Source organism: Capsicum annuum, chromosome 10 (assembly GCF_002878395.1).
Source record: "Capsicum annuum cultivar UCD-10X-F1 chromosome 10, UCD10Xv1.1, whole genome shotgun sequence".
Taxonomy (NCBI): Eukaryota; Viridiplantae; Streptophyta; class Magnoliopsida; order Solanales; family Solanaceae; genus Capsicum; species Capsicum annuum.
The window spans coordinates 198,231,810-198,240,032 of record NC_061120.1 but is presented as its reverse complement, the minus strand read 5'-3'; the positions used below and the strand labels follow the sequence as shown (position 1 = coordinate 198,240,032).

General features: G+C 35.0%; 1 pseudogene; it reads left to right on the top strand.

Annotated features, from left to right (window-relative positions):
• Positions 1-1,022: 1,022 nt before the first annotated feature.
• The window catches only part of LOC107844549, a 33,375-nt pseudogene continuing 26,174 nt past the window's right edge, over positions 1,023-8,223 (top strand).

The following is an 8,223-nucleotide window of genomic DNA, read 5'->3' as shown; positions in this document are numbered from 1 at the left end:
TTAATAAAATTTCTTAATTGTTAAGTTGATAACCAAGCCGTTTATGATAAATAATCGGCAAGCCGAAAGTGGATAATAGATATCTTAACATTTTTATAATAATTTTGCATATATATACACCAATAATAAATAAATTAAAACAACAATATTTAAACTAAATTGAACCATCTACCCATATTTCAATGGGTAACACTATCTTTACTTCTCATTGATAAGCTTGAAAATAAATAAACAGTATGTTTTTACTTCTAACTGTTGATTAATTCTTCAATAATCAATCACGTGCAAAATTTTTTTTTTATGGTCCTGTTTTTTAGTCTTAGTAGAATTATGTTTTACTTGGTCAATATTTTTTTATTTTTTGTTTTCTATTAGTGGGAATGTTGGTGTTTATGTACTGTTTCAGCACTACTAGTTAGTTCCCATTTTTTAGCTTTAATTGTCGAATTGTAAGCCTATAAAAGGACAGTAGATCTCTTGTTTTCAGTAGTTGAATTGAGAAGAAAAAGAAATAAGTCTTTCTTTCTCACTTTGCCTACTTTTTCTAACATTTTTGTTTATCTAGACCAGTCAAGTTTCTTCACATGAAAATCAGAGAGAGGGTGAGAAAGAGAGATTGTAAAACACAAGAGAGAAATCCATTATCTCCATATACGAAAAATGACAGTGAACACCAATTCAAATTCTCAACCTCTTTCAATTTTTAAAGGGGTGCATTATCAGTTTTGGAGTCTTAATAAGATGAAGACTCCTTTTAAGTCTCAAGAGCTATGAGACTTGGTGGATAAAGGATTTCCAGATCCGGATGAAGGCCACACACAATAGCTTTAAGAAAACTGCAGGAAGTATTCGAAGGCACCATTCCTGATTCAACAAGCCCTCCATGATGATATCTTCCCCAGAATTTCAGCACTGGAGACATCCAATGAAGCTTGAAAAATTTTGCAGTGGGAGTATAGGGAGATCAGAAGGTAATTGTAGTTAAATTGCAAACTTTACGTCGTGATTTTGAAAATTTAAGCATGAAAAACAATGAATCAGTGCAAGACTATATGTCTAAAGTCCTTGCAATTATTAATCTGATGAAGTCTTATGGTGAAAAAATTAACGATAAAACTGTTGTAGCAAAGATTTTGAGGTCTTTAACCAATAAGTTTGAGCATGTGGTTGCTGTCATCGAAGAATCCAAGAATTTATCTGACTATATGTTTGATGAATTGATGGGTTCTTTATTAGCTCATGAAGATAGGCTAAACATGTCTTATGAGAAGGTTGAAGAAAGAGCATTCCAAGTGAAAGATGAGTCATCTCTCTCCAAAGAAAAATCCTCAAAATTTCTTGTAGAGGTAGATAAAGAGACAAATTTCGTGGCCGAGGTTGAGGCGCGGTAGGGGAAGAAGATAATTTAGTGAGTCACGTCAATCCAAGAGTGACTTACAATTCTGATATTGCAAGAAGTCCAACCACACTGAAGCATATTATTGGATCATATAAGGAGATAAACAGAAGCATGCCAATTTCTCTGAGAAAGTTGTGTATGAAAGTAAGTTGTTCATGGATCATTCTCTAACTACTAATAATTCTGATGGTGTTTGGATTATTGATAGTGGATGCTCTGGTACAAAGTCTCTATTTAGATATCTTGATGAGTCGAGAAAAAGTGAAGTTCGACTCAGTGATGACAAGTAAGTATGATTTGAAGGTAGAGGTACATAGCCAGCAAAACAACGCAGGGTAATTCTAAACTTATCTAAGATGTGTAATTTGTTCCTAGTTTGGCTTATAATTTGCAAAGTGTTGGACAATTGATGGTTCATGGTTACTCTGTGCTGTTTGATAATGACTCATATATTGTTAGTGACAAGAAATTTGGTTAAACTGTTGCAATTGTGTCTATGACACAGAACAATATGTTTTCCCTAAATGTTTCAACTATTGTTAAAAATGTGTTAGTTGCTAAAGGTGTTAATAAAACTCAACTTTGGCATCTTCGCTATGGTCATTTGAACATTAATGGGTTAAAATTGTTGACTAGAAAGAACATGGTGGTTGGTTTACCAAAGTGGGTGAGCTTGAGTTATGTGAAAGGTGCATATTCGAAAAACAAAGTAGAAAATTTTTTTCACTAGGAAAATCTTGGAGGGCTAGTAGTTGTCTTGAGCTTGTACATGCTAACTTGTGTGGACCGATGAAAACTGAGTCATTAGGTGGGAGTCGATACTTTCTTCTGTTTACTGATGACTATAGCCGTATAAGCTGCTCTTACTTTCTCTGAAGTTCAATCTGAAGTATTTGAGAATTTCAGAAAATTCAAGGCCCTCGTGGAGAAGCAAACAGGCTACAACATAAAAGTTCTTTGCACAAATCGTGGTAGTGATTTTTTATCTAATGGTTTTAATTTATCTTATGATGACAATGAAATTTCTAGGGAGCTTACAGCACCGTACTCGCCACAACATAATGGAGTCACCGAACAAAAAAAACACATGGTGATTGAGATTTGATACCAAACGGTATCTAAATGAGAATAAAATAGTCCACAATCTTTGCAAAACAGTCCACACGACAAGACACCAATGAAAACAACAAGCACAAACTTAAACAAAAAAGAAGATAGGTAACTTGACACAAAGAGAACACATAATGTAGAAACTAAAGAGTAAATTAAACTCTAAAACCTCTACAAAATATGTTAATAAACACCAAGTTCTTACGGTGACCACTAAGGGAATCAACTTACCTCAAGATCCACCGTTTCCAAGCAAAGAACAATATTGACTTTTCCAAGCACTAAGCTACAATGGCTAGTCTAAGCCCTAACTAAGAATTACACTAAGGTGGTCTACTCTCAAGAGAGAGGATTTTCAATGTCTCATATTTTCATCATTAAACAAATAAAGAGAAAAAACCTAATAAGAGACTATATATAGCCTAGCTTATTACATAGTATAATGGACCAAAATACCCTTAATGAAACGAGAGGTCATGGGTTGTTTCTTTAAAATGTGCACACCCCAAAATACCCTTAATGAAGGGTTCTTCTTCAATGCTCCAAAACCATGGGGTCACACTTCAAAACTTGTAGTCTCGAATTGGCATCAAATGTAAGCCCCCACGCAATCTTCTACACATGTGTTTGTTTAATGGCATGCTCAAAATGGGTCCTCCATGCATGTTCTCGTATCCTCAAGGTGACCAAGTCTTGAGCTTCTATGTGTTGGCCTCTAAAGATGTCATCAAAAGATAAGATGACCATTTGTCCCGTATCAAGATTGCCAGAAGCCTACTTAATAAAAGGGGACTTCCTGTTCACTTTTGGAGAGAAGCAGTGGCTGCAGCTGTGTACCTCCAGAACATCTCTCTAACAAAAGTTTTTTTGGATCAAACTCCACATGAAGTATAGATGGGACAAAAACCACGAGTAAGCCACTTGAAGGTCTTTGGTTGTATAACTTATGCTTTGGTTAATATACGTTCTAAACTAGATGAAAAATCAGAGAAATCTATTTTCATTAGTTTTAGTCCTCACCTAAAACATATAGGCTATATAATCCTACAACTGGCAAAGTGATTATCAACAGGAATGTTTTTTATAACAAAAAAGCAGCCTGAGAGTGAAGTGGTGAGAAAGAAAATTTAGGAGTCCATATTCCGGTTCAATCAAAAGCAGAGCATACTACAATTCTTGAATCTACAGGTTATGTGTCATGTCCCAAAATAACTCCTAGACATGACTGGCACCCGCGCATAACACCTGCCGGGAGAACCAATCTTCCATACACTTTATCAGTTAATAAGCACTAATATAAGATATGGGAAACTCTAATGCATCAATAAATAGTGGATAGTAATCCAACAAAAATCTACAATCAAACAGATAATCCATCAATCACTCGAGAACTAATTCTTTAGCCCAAATCCCACACTAAGACCATGGAGCATCTAAAAAAAGAGTTACATGAGTTCAACTTTCAGGCGTGCAAACCCATTGAAGAGATAAAATTAAAAATAGATAAAGTTGAAACGACAACCTCCACGAACAATGCAAAGGCTCACCTTAGTAAGAGAATTTTCATGAATGAATCGTTAACCACTAGTCTCATCTTCGCAATAGTATCTGCAGGCATGCAAGTAAGGAGTGAGCTATATATAAATATAACTCAGTAAGATCCTCAACCCGCTACTTTAATACCCCTGGAACAAGTGTTAAAAAAATACAAATAACAAATACCAAACAAACGATATGTACAACATATATCTCATAATATAACGCTCAATAAGGTCCAACAAATATTTCAAAAGTCACCATGTATCTCTCAACTCCATCTACTCTCACGACTTGTCATAAACGGCAGTGAAGGTGATCAACCTAGCACCCCGACAAGGCCACTAAAGCATACAAAATGCTCCCAAAGTATACTACGACAGCATGTACAAGGCCCCTAGCATATTATGGCAGCATACACAATGCCCCTAACATATTGCAGCTACCATGTATGTCCCTAGTAAATATATCACGACAAAAAGTACAAGGCCCCTAACATATTATAGTAGCATAGGTATGCCTCTAACATATTACGGAAGCACATGCACGCTCCTAGTAAATATGTCCAATATTCCAACATCACCTCACAACTCTCCATTAAATGATTCTCTATATACTTAACAAAATACATATCCGCTGTTGATCAAAAGACCACTGATTCTACCAAGCATACGCTTGTCCCAACACATGGACTAGGTAGAAAAAAATATTATTTTTATAAAGAAGATTTGAAAAGCAAGCATCAAAGCTTAAAGTCTTACTTATCTCGTTGATGGCAAATTTCTTCAACCTCGCAACTCATAGAACATTAACCAAATAGCCTCTAATGGCTTCAATCTATGCAAACATATTAATTAATAATATCAATTAAAATAATCAAGATCAAGTTTGAATATCCCAAAATTTCAAACTTAAAGCTAAATCTTAGTATCTCACCCTTCAATCCATGACTTAAAAAGGAAAATTCCAAGGTATCTATTCAATTATTATATAGTTACTGATAATTCAAAAGGCTTTGAAACAAGCTTTGCGGAATGGTTGGTTAAGGATCTATATATTATCAGATGCAAGGTTTGTTGTGAAAATATAACAAAGATAAACTATAGTATCTTGAGAAATAGATATTACTTTAGATATATGGAGATTGATGAGTTCTTTTGAAGATATCAATAGTTTACATATTCCTCTAACATAATATGTGCTAGCTCATAATCTAGCAAAATTCTATATTTTCCTTTTGCAGAGTTTTTTGGGATTTAGCTTTCCCAAGTATTGTAAATAACGCATTAATATCGTATGAACATTTGAAACAGATTTTAAAGTAATATAATGAAGTTGCTTACTGCTCCCCCTCCCCCGACCCCACCCTTCGATTGTATGTGACCTACTTTTCTTTTGGTTCGTCCCCCAAAAAGGGTCACATTTTCTTTATTTGGTAACTTTAAAGACACAATTACTTTTTTATCTTTATTGGTCCCACTTAATTAAAAAGTGAATACATTATCTTTTGTTTATTTATAATAAATAGTAAAGTACAATATAGTAAATATTATCAAGTCAAATTTTATTTCTTAAACTCGTGTTCAGTCAAATTAAATCACATAAAATGACATGAAGGAAGTAACCAAAGAAAATCTTGTGCAAAATTCTGTGAAAAAACTAGTAGATAAAATTCTTTGGAGTGTGCATGACACACTTTATGTTGGTGAGAGTGAAAAACATACTCAATTTGAAAAAGAGCATAACAAGAAGTGCCCCCCAGCTTTGGGAACTCAACACAGTTAAGTGTTATACTCTACTTCCTTACTCCTCACATACCTAACTACTTTCCAAATTTGTTTTTCTACCATTATAGAGAGAGAGTGACAAACAAAATTCCTTTGTTTGCTTCTACTTTACACTTCCACTCTAATATTTGCCAGCTTATTTACCTTTATCCTCCTTTATTCTTAGCCCAAAAATCAATGCAACATCTCTATGTAACATAAACATGAATTGCGTTGTGCATAACAGGACTAAAGCACCGAGCTGCCCTTTCTTTTCCTATTTTGTTTTTTTATCCGTTTGGTATCTTTTCTATATCATTGAAACCCAACAGATTAAATTCTCAATACATTTGGTTGAATAGCTTCGCCTTCTGTAGTTTGTGTATGACTAAATTCGTTTTCTCTTCATATCCATTTGCCATTTTCCTTAATCACTAGAAACTCAACTGATCAAAATCAAATTTTAATACTCATTTGATCCTTTTTGTACTTTTTGTGGTACCTATTTGATCCTACTTAATCTAGTAGGAATTCCAAGATGTTTGATCTTAATCTTAGTTTTCATGATGATGTTCCAGTACTAGAATCCATCTCTGTTCCAGGTGAAACAGTTGCAGAAAAGCACAATGACCTGTCATTAATTCAGGAACTTCCAAATCTTCCATTGTTAATATGGAGACTTCCAGTAATACTGGCGATAATGAGTATTATTCGTGTTCTGATCATCATCGTCCGCACAATGGTTATGCATTGGATATACTGAAAACAAATAATGAATATGAAGAAAATGGGGATCATGGTAAGTTTGTGATAAAGGAGTTGTTTCCATTGGTGATGTAACGCCCCGATTTTCTGAACCGAAATGCTACACGGTGCTTATGAACCCGAGGGACCACAAGCAAACCCATGACTAATATCTGTACCTGTATACTACATATATAACATAATAAGGTGAAAAACATGAACATATAGGCCATAAGGTCAACTAAAACAATATAACATGCCTATGGGCGAAAAATACCTAAAACAACTGAAAATTAAATCTGAAAGCTAAATCTGAGCGTAAATCCAAAAGCCTCTAAGTATTGTCTAAATTAAGGATTTGAAGGAACATGTCTCCAAATAACTCCGTAAAATTGAGCTGAAGAAATAAATGAATAAATCAAATAATGTCGTCCTCGAATGAAAAGAACTCACTGTAACTCTGTATGCTGAATGCGACTGCTACTGCTGGTCTAGGACTCGTGCCTCTGAACCTATGTAGTAACATAAAAAGAAAGCACCATAGCGGAAATGCGTCAGTACAATTGGAGTACTGAGTATATGAGTGAGGTAGGCTAATGCAAAGGGTTTACATGCATGAATAATACTAATGACTGACTGATATGAACGTAAGAGTACAAATATACATACATAGTAACTAAGATCGTGAGTGCATAGTGGCTAAATTTGTATGCTAATACATGGCTAGAACCGTAGTTCTGATAACATGGATGACTGTATCTGACAACCCTAAATCTGGTTGAATTCTCTGAGTTCCGTGCTATAATTGAATTTGACCGTATCTAATAGTCCTGGTATACTGATATCTGAAGAACTGTCTGAGTTCTTTTACTGAGACTGATATTAAAACTGTGGGAGGTAGTTGTTTAACCGGCATGCCCCATGTATGCTATATGGCTAAGCTGGGGTCCAATCTCTTCCCTAACTGGAGGGGTGTCAATACCGCGCCATTGGTAAGGACAGTTGTGAGTGACCCTTATCTGGCAGGTACTCAAGGTGAGAATAGTGGGACCTTAAAATGATATGTTAAGATACCTTATCAACCCTAATTTGACATGCTAAGATGTTTCAACCTATGCTAGCTACGTAGTTCTGGAACACAAGGATGACTGCTAAGAATCACATCCTAAAACTGGTAGGTGAGTCCCCATCCTTGGGTTCACTCGATGCTAACTTCTGCTATTATCTGAAGAGACTAAACATGATTCAACTGAATGTACATGGACAGATTAACTGACTTTTGTTGACTGACAAAGTAGTACTATTATCTGAGAGTTAACTGAGATCATGAGATTTCTGAGGTTTTCCTGAGTCACATGACTGACTGAGTTCTATAAATTATAGCTTGACTGAGATTATCATGACAACATGACATGGCTCTAGGCACACAACTATTTTTTTCTGGTATGAATACCTCCAGGACTCGATAGAAGGAAACTGACACACATGACATGACTTGATCACAAGATTTGAGTCCACAATTCATAATATCATACGTAGGGGATATCATATTTCATATAGTTATTCCACATCTTAAACATTGTAGGGAAATGCATGGATATATTTTGTGTACATATTGTATATCTCCATTATCTTACATGCTTCATACCACCACAATAGCAACACATA